The sequence below is a fragment of the Pinus tabuliformis genome, chromosome 6 (assembly GCF_031772625.1).
Source record: "Pinus tabuliformis cultivar Carrire ecotype Pingquan chromosome 6, CPIR1, whole genome shotgun sequence".
Taxonomy (NCBI): Eukaryota; Viridiplantae; Streptophyta; class Pinopsida; order Pinales; family Pinaceae; genus Pinus; species Pinus tabuliformis.
The window spans coordinates 1,228,057,069-1,228,070,499 of NC_142292.1; the positions used below are offsets into that span (position 1 = coordinate 1,228,057,069).

General features: G+C 40.2%; 1 pseudogene; it reads left to right on the forward strand.

The window, feature by feature from the left end:
• LOC149263120 (suppressor of mec-8 and unc-52 protein homolog 2-like) overlaps positions 1-6,453 on the forward strand; it is a 49,977-nt pseudogene extending 43,524 nt beyond the window's left edge.
• The last annotated feature ends 6,978 nt before the right edge of the window (positions 6,454-13,431 follow it).

The following is a 13,431-nucleotide window of genomic DNA, read 5'->3' on the forward strand; positions in this document are numbered from 1 at the left end:
TTCTTGATTCCTTTTCCTGTCTTTCCATTTGTTTTTGTTGGTCCTTAACTTTCCTTGCTTTATCTTTTTCAATCCTTTCATCTGCTCAACATTGCGCTGCAACAATCCTTACTGCCTTCTTCTCGTTGACTAGATCCTTCTTTTTCTGTTTTAATTATTGCATTTCAAATTTCTTTTTTTCAGACTCAACTAACGGTTTTATATAGTCCTCTGAGTTGAGTAACTGTGAGCTTCGGCCCAAAGGAAGACTACTCCGTGCACCTTGCTTTTTTTCATTGATACTCTCTCTACTAGTAGCTTTAGGAACCGACCAAGTGTCTTCTCCACCCCTCCCACCTGCATGTCATTTCTTGGTACTTCCCTTTTAGTATCTGATGGAACTGATTGAACTATATCCTTATCTTCATTTGATGCCTCATTATGTACTTCATCTTCTTCCATTGATCTATTGTCCACAAAAAAATGAACAATTTCACTGTTCAATTCTGTTGGTTGTGAGGGCATGTTCATGCTTTGTTCATTGGTTGCTGAGACACTATGTGCATTCATATTAATCATTGCTTCTGCTAGCCATGAAGGTGGGGTTACTTGGCTTGGCAATGTCAGTTGGTCATTGTCAACTGCATGTTCAACAATGTCATTAACAATATCAGCAACAGGAGTTTCATGTTCTTGAGTTGGTGGAATGATCTCCATGTCACTGTGAATTTGTTCATGGTTATACTGTGTTTCACATACAGTTTCATCATCTTCATCATATAAGTGTCCTTGAGAGAGGGAAATCATATTAGCAGCTGCAACAACATCATCTTGGTCATCTACTTCTTGCACTTCAACACCTGTTTGGGCATTCCCTTCTTCTTGACCATCCACATGAAACGCTTGGCTACAATCTGTATCATGCATAAGAGCATAATAGTTCAGTGGCCAGATTCCTGTCCTCCTAAAGCCAACCTTGATATTTGATGGTGTCAAGGCCCTTTTAAAAGCTTTACTTTCAAGCTCTGCTAGCTCGAACCTCTTCACCTCAACCCCTGGATTCTTTGACATCCATGCAGTGCACTCCGACCTGAAATAGTTCTTGAAAGGGCCAAACACACTAACATCAAGGGGTTGCAGTCTATGAGTGGTATGAGCGGGCAATGTCAATAGGTCAATGCCTAAATTGTTTTCTTCCTCAATTGTTTGTACAACCATGTGGCTCCCATGGCCATCTAATATCAATAGGTGTCTTTTATTAGGCAAGACGCCACCTGGTACTGATGCAACAAAGTGAAAAAGCCAACTTAAAAATAGTTCTTTACTCATCCATGCATGGGGATGTGCAGCCATGCATGCACCTGGTTCACAGTTATGTATACAGTTTTTCAGCTGATTATTACCTTTGAATAGATAAAATCCTGGGATTGAAGTACCAATTGCATTGACACAACATAAAATAGTTATCCACTCCCTACTCTTAGGCAAAATCTTTGGCACATTTCGACTCTCTCTCTTAGCAATTACCCACATGCCACAATTACTTCTTGCCTGTAAACCTGTTTCATCACAGTTCCATATATGGTCTACTCCATAAGAATGTTTATCTTAAGCACTAGAAAGTGTGTCATAGAACTTTTGCACAACTGCAAGGCACAAATTTAATGCTTTGTCTCTGTCAAGGCCCTCAGCAGTATGCAATACAAGTTCTGGATGCCTTTTTTTAAACCCAAACCACCATGATTTACTAGGAAACCCATCTTTGAATGGATTTGGCCTCCCTTGACAGATTTGGGCAACTATGGATTTAAGTTGTATCAACTCTAGCCCATGTCCCAATTGGGCCATCTCTTTACACCACTCAACCACCTCGACCTCCTCCTCCTCAGTCATAATTGTAAGAGGCCCTCTACGTTTTGTATGAGTCAGTCCATTTATCCAATAATGTATTGATGAGGGAGGAATACCATGTTTTTTTTGCAGATGCCCAAACTGAGTATCCATTAAACTCTATGTCGTCAATTGCAACTAACATTTCTTCTTTTGCCCATCCTCTTATAGCACTAATATTTTTAGTTGAACTTTCTTCTTGGACTGTTGTTGACGATGGTTCTGTGGCTGATGATGTGTTAACATCACCTTCAGTCGCATGGTCATCCTCAACAATGTTCCTTGGGGCATTGTTGACATTGACATCAGTTGTCATGTCCTCATCAGATGATGTGCATCGCAGGTGCGCACCCCTTCTCACTCTTCTGCCACTTCTCCTTATACGAGCAACATAACTACCTTTTGCCATAGATGCAACAACCTATAAAATTATTGCATGCATTTAGATAAGAATATTTGTAAATTATGCTTTCATACAAGGCAAAAATACTTCTGCTTTATTACAGGAAATTATCAACATGTATGTTAGTATCCTTGAAAAATCAAATATACAGAATCATTTTGTTGTATGACTTCAAAATTATCAATGGTTGTTGTTTTGATAACTTGTCTTTACACTTAAAATACCATGACTATATTGATTGGTTTTGTTATGCATTTCCCAACAGAGCTCTTGTTCGGTTTGACTACTTAAAATATTGTTTTGTTGTTTTGTTGTTTTCTGTAAGGATGCACTTCTCCAAAAATGGATCTCTGGCTATCAAGGAGTTATCATTGGCCAAACCAAGCATGGTATTTAATTTGACCAAGGCTCCAACTTGAGACCCCCTGAAGCACTCTTGATCACAACTTTGCCACCATAACAAATTTTTTCCTCATGTCACTTACAGTTGAAGTTTCTAGTCATGTAAACATTCATTTCAACTACAACTCTTATTTGCATCTTGTCTACATATATAAGAGAGGCCATGTCCTTTTCTTAAATCAGGAAAGCATATTATCAATTTGTAAAGTTTTGAGTAATTATTGACCTCATATATCAAATTAGATAAAGTGAATAGGAGTAATGAGGGTGCAGTTTGCCATATTTGCAATAGTTTGAGGTTGGTTGTGCCTTCTTTGTGGTCCTTCATTCTGATAGGTTTCCCCCTTGTGTACGACAACCTTCCAATAGGGTCCTTCCACTACTTTCTTGTTCATTTTTTAATGTTATTTTCTTCCTTTTACATTGTTTTGTTCACTTTCTGATCATATTTCAAGAATAATCTAAACCCCCTTTTCCTTTTCTCTTTTCAAATTTTTCTTCAATTTATTTTGCAGCTCTTGTTTATGCTACCATTAGTCTTGATGATGTTTATTGCTGACCTCATACAAGGTTTTCGGTTCCAACACCGAAAGTTGTATTGCAATACTTGACCACTAATTAAGCAACTCATATGAAGCTTCTGATCTATATTACAGCCAACACAAGGACAATAAATTGCGAGAAAGAAATTGCCTTGTGAAATTATGGTTAAACAAATTTCAATTGAGTTGATCATCATGTTCCTACATATTTTTGCATGATGTCTATATTTGTGTAGACATTTTCTACAAGTATTGGAAGGATTTTCCAAGACTACCTGTGGTTTGCACAAAATTGGAATTTGTTTTGTTGCTCTTCTCATACATTCTTAAATGTATTTGTCATTGTTTTATTGAGTTTCATCATGTAAGAGATACAATATGTCACTGATGCATATGAATCAAGCATGAATTGAGAATTTGGATTTGCATTCCAAATTATTAGCATATGACAATAAAAACTATTAGACCACGTATATTGGCCTTCTCTCTTGTAAAAGTGTAAATTGATTTAAATTACTAATTTCATTGATGTATTCATTCTCTGTTAAATGCAAGTTTTCTAAAAACCCATCAAATATGTATATCTCACTGTAATTTCCATGTTCTAGTATTTAAAATGTCATTCTGCATTTATTTTCAAGGTGTCATTGTTGCACTCTATTGGTTCAAGTATTGTTGTTTTTCTCATTAGATGAATGGGGAAATTGAACCTATAGAAAACATTTATCTTCATCCTATATGTCCTCGTATAAAATGGTATAAGATGATAGTTTACCTCTTCAAAAATAAAGCGGTATAAGATTTGTAGAAATAATTTTAAAACATCAACTTTTGTTGCCGGGCACATCAATACGTCTATAAGTCTGAACATAAAAATAGGTGAATTGTGAACTAGAACTATAGGCTGTGTGTTGATTTTCATGAAACTGAAACTGTAAGTGAAACTGAGTCTGTAAGAACTGAAACTGTAAGAAGTTCTGTGATAAATGAAAACAGAACTGTAAGAAAAATGTGTTGTAATTAATATAACTAACCTGGATATACTGGCAACTGTTCTGTGATGTTTTGTCTTCAAGGTTGCTGAATAGTTTGAAAGCATAGCATGCAACTTCAACAGTGGTTGAACTTGTTTTATAGTTTTTGGCACTTGAATTTAATTGGTGGACATGGATGGACATGGATTGCAATGGCTTCATTTTGAATGTGTGGTCTGGATTTAATTTGATGTGATCTAATGGTTGGGAATTTGTTATTTGTTGATCCATGTGCTTTGATTTGTTTTAATAAGAAATAGAATGAGTTGGGTGTCATTTATTGAAGTTATTGGGTTGGGTGTCATTTATTGAACAAAGTGGGTTTAAATGTTATTGGGTTGGGTGTCATTTATTGAACATAGGGGGTTTAGTTGTTGAACAACACAACAATTATGGCTGACATACATTCACTTTTATTATGTGCAGGTATGGATATTTATTTGGGATACAAAGCTTCAGTTCTGATGAGTGGGGGTTGAAGTGACTGCTACTTTGTACTTCTGGAATAGACCATTTTGGAAGCATTTATGGTTTTATCTGTTTTCTAGTTGGGTCAATATGGTTTGCACTCTTAAGTATTAAGATACTATTTATGGACAGTTGTGGGCCCAGTCAATGTATTGGGAAATTTTGGACATAAATTAATACTTATTTATACTTAATGTTATTTATCTTTGTTTAAATATTGGTTGCAAAAATCTCAATTTCTAGTGGTTTGGTGGGACCAATACTATATCAATTACTGGTCCCTGAACAATATTAGACATCTCTCCCCTAGCTCGCTCAATCGTTTCCATACCCTAGCCCATTGGTAGATTATGAAACCTTTAATATCATTAGATCGATGTTCTGTCACCCACTTTCATCATTTTTTTTTAAATAAATGGATTGTGTTTTTATCAAATCTCATTGTCTCATAATCATTAATATTTTAAAACGTTGATTGTTGTTCAAAATATAGATATTATTATTTTTTATATTCATATTTCTATATTTTTTTAGTCATAATCATATCTTTTATTTGAAATTAAAAAATTGTTTTTTTGTTAGGTTGACAATAAAGATCCAATTGCAATGGAGAGTTGGAGAGTTTCAATCTCTGTGTAAACCAATTTTGGATATAAAGAATTTGAAAATGAAAACTCTTAAATAAAAAGAGAGTCATAAATTATATTAATAAGGGTGTGTATTGTGGAATAGGTACTTTATAATTTTAATTTAATTATTAATTAATTTAGATTTATTTTAATTCATGATTTATCAAGGATCTAGAGGGATTATTATTTTTTTTTTATCTAAAAGAAGTTTTCACCTACTATCCATTATTGGGATGCTCATACTATACAAGAGAATATCTTCTCTAGGAGCCAGTGTTATCCCCACAATGATATCGGTAGGTGTGCACGCACAAGACCATGTGCACAAACTAAAGTAATTTCTCATGGTTTCGATTGGAATTTTACATTGAAAGTCTCATCAGTCTCTAGAGAAGTGTTATTGCATTAAATGATCATGGTTATGGTTCGAATTAATCGGTTGATTTGTTCTTGATCGTTGATTAGTAGTGGATGAAATTGGTTAATGGTCAAAAGGCTGATCTAGTCCATGGATGTAGTGCATGGTGTTGTTGGTAAAGTGTTATTGAATAGTTCGATCTCAAGGTTTGAATGTATGTGAATTTAGCACAGAGCATTTACATGTAGTTGTTAGTGTATGGTTAATGTATCAAAGGTTGGGCACTCTTGGGTTTATATTCAAAAGTGACAATCATAGGCTTCAGCAGCGAAGGGAGAAGGATGCTAGGGAAAAGGATCCAAACTTCAGTTCTCTCTGAGTGTTATCTAGGTTGTCAGGAGTATAATTGGAAGATTTTAGACAGTGATGATGAGGATGACCTAACAAAAATGGATATGGGTGGCAGGCCAAGGGCAGTGTCCATGATTGGGACTTTGAGACGAAAGAAGAATGGGCAAAATATAATGAACAAAAGGAAGCAATGCCTAAAGTTGCCTTTCAGTTTGGGGTGAAGACCCAAGATGGTCATAAAATGAGGAAGCAAAATAAAGACCAAAAGCTAAATAACAAGTTACATAAAATCAACAAAATTTTGGATAGAAAGAAATAAGAGAAGACAGATGCCTATGATGAAGGTGGTGGTCATTATGATGATGAAATTCAGCCAAGAAAGCGACTTTGTGTATGAGGAAATTTCTCACCCAGTGCTTCTGCCAAAATTTGTTCTTATAAGTGCTTACATGTAAAGCTTCCCTCTTAGTGGGGAATTGTAAGAAAAACATGTAGAAAATCCCTCTTAGCAATGGAAGCCTGATGGAATTTCAAATATAACATGTAGAACATCATGAAACCTTTTTATTCTACTTATTATGTTATGCACATAATGAACATGTAAAACATCATGAAGCGTTTTTATTCTACTTCTTTAATGTGTTTGATGGTAGATAGACTGCTCTCCAACTATTAGTGATTCTAATGCAGAAAACGTGTCGCCTCCATTTCATCTTTTTCTTTGAGTAATAACCCCACCATAATGATTAGGCTAGACATGGAGAAGCTTGCAGCTCCATATAATCCCATCGACTTCCCTTTGTTCTGCCCTGATGATCGCCATGGATGGTATTTGTAACAACTTCGATGATTGAAACCGCAAGGCTCGGTGTAAGGACCTGTAGTCCTTGACACGCGCTCCCAGCTTGAAGTGCGATGACAAACGAAGAAAGTGCGAGCTCGACTTAGCGTGCGAAGGTGTTATGTTATAATACAAGTGCGTAGGAGGAGAGCGAGGAGTTTATATATGCGTGGGAGCGTGGAGGAGCACCCACGGGCCGACCAACAAATGTAGCAAGGCCGACTTGACTTGTGGGCATTTGGAATGAAGGCTGACTCATGTTTAGAAGTGTTTGCGATGGAGTTTGAGGGCGTGGGTAGGTCGGCTGGGTAGCCACGACCTCGCCTTGCCACTCGTATAAACAAACACGCGTTGAAGACATTTGCATCATTCGATCTTCGCTCATCCAACAAAGGAGAAGTGCGTGGAATAAGAGGTAGCCGCAGCAAATAAAGGGAAGTTGCAGCACGGTGATGCACCCAACCTTGGGTGAGGCTACACGAGGAAAACGCATTGTCTTGGTTTGGGTGAGGGCGCGGCTGGAGTGCCCGCCGGTCGAAGAGTAGGGCGTGCATGGGTGTGGGCACCCAGTTGTGCAAAGGAACGCCTAACGATTGAACAAAGGCATGGACGCCCGGGTTGTGCGACGACTTGGCACGGGTTCTTGGGTAGCTTGGGTGAGTGCCCGCCCGTCGTGCAAGGGTAAACGGTGGAGACTTGGTGGAGTCGCCTGCCGGTGTGAAGTGTTGAGATTGTGAATGGAGGTGTGACTCGTGCGGAGGCGCTCGTGTGTGGTGACTTGGTTATGACGAGGCGCGCCCAAGTTGGGCAAACAACACGATCGTGTGACAAGGTGAACGAAGGGTTGGTGAGTCATGCGGCGACTGTGCGGAGGCACCGACGAGCTGGGCAACCGAGTTTGCCGAAGTTGAAAATTGGCTAAGTGTAAATTTGGGGTTTCCCAAGATTTAACTTGTACTTTGTAAAAGTGAAGATTGTATAATATATTGACTCGGGCAGACTCATATTGCAAGGAGTTGCCCCTCCCTTTATACTGTTGTGCATTTCTCTTATATAATGTTGTTTATGTGATTGTTATGGGCTTTCACTTGTATAAAGGAACATAATAATACTTGGTAATGAAAATAAAACTAAGTATGGAATGTTAGGCGTAGTCTACAATCATAAGTATTGGTGAAAAGAAAACGGTTGGTAGTGCCGCACCTCGCTATAAGCTGTTGAAAGACTACCGTAGGTGTAGGGGCGTGACAGGTGGTATCAAAGCAGGTTCACAGTGGGTGAAGTCGGTGCATGACGAAGAGCTAGTGCCGGGGAGTTGGTGCTGGTGTTGAAGCTGATACACACCTGCACTTCGTGATAGGTGGTATCAGAGCTAGTCCAAGTTTTGCAGGAAACTTGGTGAACTGAATCAAGGAGCTGATTCTACGAAGACCGAAGACTTGAAAGGAAGTTCAAGTTTTGCAGATGACAGGTGGAATATCAGGGTGATTCAGGTGAATGGTGAAACAGGTTTAGCAGAGGTGAAGCTTAGTGCTTGGACCAAGCTGAACGACAAGGCATGGCAGGTTTGGAAGAATGCGAAGGGAAGCTCTTGCTTACCTTATACAGGTTGAAGCGGATGAAAGAAGAGAACCCCCGGATTCGAAAGGAACTTCAAGTCTTGGAAAAGAATGTTGAAGATGGACTTCTTCAACTTGGTTGGGCAATGGAGTAGGATGAAGTTGCAGATTGTGCTGACAAGGAAGAGGAAGCAGTGATGATTGAGGATGTTGCAGACGTGACAACGATGGACGATGAACTTGAGATTGATCAAGTTGGACTAGGATCGTGCAGTTTGCAGACATGGATGGATGAGGATACTCACATGGAGGAGCCTCATGAGGATGATGTAAGTATTATTGATAATTGTGTTTCACTTGAGCATTTGGTAGATGAACCGTATGCAGGGAAGAGCAAAATCAATTTGCCGAGGCTAAGGAGGATCTTACCATGGATGTCTATGATGAAACCTTATATGGAGAAGCAAGGATTGTTGACAGTTGCAGGACTTGTTGGGGTTGTTTATGACCTTGTGGTAGAAGGTACAAAGGCCCGTGACAAGGGAGGAACATGATAATCATTGCGGAGGAATGGGTCATGCTTTAGCCATATGGAGAATTGGCTAAGTGCCCGGCATGACTCATGGACAGATTGAGGGGGGCACACACTTGAGATATGATGATACTTGGGTGGACTTCTCATGGCCGAGACCAAGAGATAGTCTTGGTAGAACCTTTAGTGGGGGAGCCATGGTGGAGAGACTCATGTGATGATGATATGGTTGGGTGACCGAGTTCACTACACCGAAGATTGCAGACTTGGATGAGGATGACCGATTGTTGTGATGGGTCTACTTGGTTGGACTACATGGGAAACTTAGTCAAGGACATCGGGTTGGAGACATGGAGATTGGAAATCTTATGCAAGGACATTATGCAGGAGCACTTGTAGAGGTGTCACTTATGGGCATCCAATGAGGAGTGCCAAGGTAGGGATGTTGTGCAGGTGGATTTGCTAATGTGACATGGAGATGTTTTATTTATGAGCCGATGGAGAGGTTGTGCACTCTTATACAACAAGGCCATGGACTTGGATGGACTTGTGAGCGGACTATGGAGCATTCCTACTACATGGAGAGCTGAGGCATCTTTCAGAGACCTTTGGGCCGAGACTTGTATGCTTGCTAGAGTGTTGATTGGGGATGGCTTATGGAGCTCATGATGACATGAGGTTGTGACTTTTGGAGACTTCATATATGGTGGACTTGGAGGATCTAATGCATTGAGGAGCTGAGGTCAGAGACTTTGATGCAAGATGGATGCATACTTTCAAGTACATGTATGGGTGTGGCTTGAAAGCGTGACTTGATGTGGAGGATCGATATGAGACACTTTGGAGTGATAGAGTTACAACGATGATGATGCCTTGATGGCAACACTTGGGCATGGGTTGAGCCGAGACTTAACCACTTTTGACACATGGGAGCTGATTGATATATGATCATGGGCAGCACATGGGAGATGAGGCAGGTGTATACTTGTTTCTATGGCAGACTTGGGGGATGGCACATACAAATGTGATGGAGGTTGCTTCATGGACCTGGATGTGGCACATCAAGAGTCAGAGTTTGATGAGATGATCTCCACTTTGAGGAGATGGATGTTTTGCAGATGGATGATGTTGGGATAGATGTGGTTGATTTCATACAGCACATTAGTATCAGGCATCATGGACAGCATGTTGCAGATGAGATGAGGACTACTTCATGGACCTGAGCATGGCTTACACTTATATGGAGATGGATTCTCAATCGAGTTGAGGATGTGATGAGATGTTCTAAGAAACGACTGATGATGGCATGAAGATGTGCATTCTCATGGTTTGAGCGTCACAGTTGGACTGATCACCTGACTAGTTCAAACATGAGGGAGCTCTTGTGTTACCATTGTGTTGGAGTTTCATGACAGCAGTTCACATGAGGACGACACATGATGAGGTCGAAATGAGATGTTGCAGGAAGCATATAGCTTGAGATGGAAGGGCCAGCCTTCCACGATCAGAGCAGCATGTGGAAATTGTGACAGAATGGTTGATGGTCATGGATTGAGATGATCTTCCGGTGTATGACATACCAATGGGGTGTATACCTTGGTATGGTGATCTTGGTGACAGATGGTTCCGGGACGAGACATGATGGAGATGGTGGTTCTACATATGTTGCAGAGATGGTTGCAGTATGTGGAGGAGTTGACATCATGGGTGAGACAGTTATTGATGATCTTGGTGGATGGCTACCAGGATGGTATGTTGTCGAGGACAACAACGACTTCAAGTGGAGGAGGATGTAAGGACCTGCAGTCCTTGACACGCGCTCCCGGCTTGAAGTGCGATGACAAAGGAAGAAAGTGCGAGCTCAACTTAGCGTGCGAAGGTGTTATGTTAAATACAAGTGCGTAGGAGGAGAGCAAGGAGTTTCTATATACGTGGGAGCGTGGAGGAGCACCCGCGGGCTTACCAACAAACGTAGCAAGGCCGACTTGACTTGTCGGCATTCGGAATGAAGGCTGACTCATGTTTAGAAGTGTTTGCGCTGGAGTTTGAGGGCGTGGGCAAGTCCGCTGGGTAGCCACGACATCGCCTTGCCACTCGTATAAACAAGCACGCGTTGAAGACATTTGCATCATTCTATCTTTGCTCATCCAACAAAGGAGAAGTGTGTGGAGTAAGAGGTAGCCGTAGCAAATAAAGGGAAGTCGCAGCACGGTGATGCGCCCAACCTTGGGCAAGGCTACACGAGGAAAACGCATTGTCTTGGTTTGGGTGAGGGCGCGGGTGGAGGAGCGCCCGTTGGTCGAAGAGTAGGGCGTGCATGGGTGTGGGCGCCCGGTTGTGCAAAGGAGCGCCCGACGGTTGAACAAAGGCGTGGGCGCCCGGGTTGTGTGACAACTTGGCACGGGTTCTTGGGTAGCTCGGGTGAGCGCCCGCCCGTCGTGCAAGGGTAAACGGTGGAGACTTGGTGGAGTCGCCCACCGGTGTGAAGTGTTGAGATTGTGAACGGAGGTGTGACTCGTGCAGAGGCGCCCGTGTGTGGCGACTTGGTTACGACGAGGCACACCCAAGTTGGGCAAACAACACGATCGTGCGACAAGGTGAACGAAGGGTTGGTGAGTCGTGCGGCGACCGTGCGAAGGCGCCGACGAGCTGGGCAACCGAGTTTGCCGAAGTTGAAAATTGGCTAAGTGTAAATTTGGGGTTTCCCAAGATTTAACTTGTACTTTGTAAAAGTGAAGATTGTATAATATATTGACTTGAGAAGACTCATATTGCAGGGATTTTCCCCTCCCTTTATACTGTTGTGCATTTCTCTTGTATAATGTTGTTTATGTGAATGTTATGGGCTTTCACTTGTATAAAGGAACATAATAATACTTGGTAACGAAAATAAAACTAAGTATGGAATGTTAGGTGTAGTCTACAATCGTAAGTATTCGTAAAAAGAAAACGGTTGGTAGTGCCGCACCTCACTATAAGCGGTTGAAAGACTACCGCAAGTGTAGGGGCGTGACACTCAGCCTCGAACGTACCGAGGTGTGCGCCGTCAGAGCTGGGGAATTAGGTGTTCAAGATTTGCAAGTCTGGGAAGAGAAAGTGCATATGGCTAGGATCCTTCAAAACAACACTAGGTAATGGATCGCTCTGTTCAGTGCCTTCCCCATCCGTGTGTTGATACACCTTAATGAAAGAATGGCATATTAATATTATCTCACCACCCCATATAAATCGGTAATATTTACTTATTTATGATTTAAACTATAACTCACTCAAAAAACGAAAAACACACTTAACCATGTCAAAAAGTGAAAAACACACAACATTCATCTATATTTCTATCAATATGCCTTTACACACTAACACATTTTTGGTGCAAATACTAGTATATATATAATAATATAATGAAGATGGGTCCTCGAAAAAATCATGGAGTTGTGGAGTTGTTATGAATAGAAGCCACATATAGCCATGGGACACTAGGTTTCAAACTCTTGATACTTGGTCGGGTCTTCTCTCCATCGTCGTCATGTATAGGCTGGGTGACTGTCAATTTTGCGCATATGGAAAAACCAGGGTTACTTGCAATCTATAAGGGTATTCTAGAAATTGTGAATAGAAGCCACATGTATTGTGGGAGACTCTGTAGGTTTCAAACCTTACACAATTGGTCCGTTCCTAACCACCTACACAGATTGTGTGACAACCAACTGTGTGTATATGTGCGGGGGATAAAAATAATCTAATACCTTCATCAGAATTGATCCAAGGAAGCATCGAGGAAACACTGGGGAGTCTGGACTTTGTTAATTCAAGCTTTGTATCATTGCGTATCAGAACGAGGTATTCGATGGCATATAATTAGTTTCCACAGTTTTTTTCCCATAAGAAAACCACCCCACAGTTGTCTGTGTCAAGCGACGATTCTTCCTTTAATGTTGTGAAAATGATTCAGCACAGGAGGTCTGTGACATTGTTCAATATTTTGCAGAACATTAAATTAAGATAAATGTATGTGATAAATTTCCATCATCACGGGGCCTAAAGAATTTTCACTAAATTAAATAATCACACCAGAATGTACCATCCGGTAAGAATTCAAATATATTAATATTTGATCATTTAAAAACAATATTGTTGTCCAACTGCGAATACCAAACTTTCGAATTCTTTGTGTAGCCCAAACGAAGCTAATGTCACATGAACTTGGCTTCAAATCTATTACTGTATGGTGTTAGTGTCCGGAGTAATTGAACAAAATATTTGATTTGATATTGCATAAGAAGACCATATTCTTTTGCAAAATGTGTTTTTTTTGGAAAAATGTTTTGAATGAACTAAAATTGAAAATTAAAATACATCAATTTTGTCTAAAAGTAAAATATTTTGTTAATTTAAATGTATTTTCATAAATTTGCATTCAACTTATTTTTTCGATGTGAATAT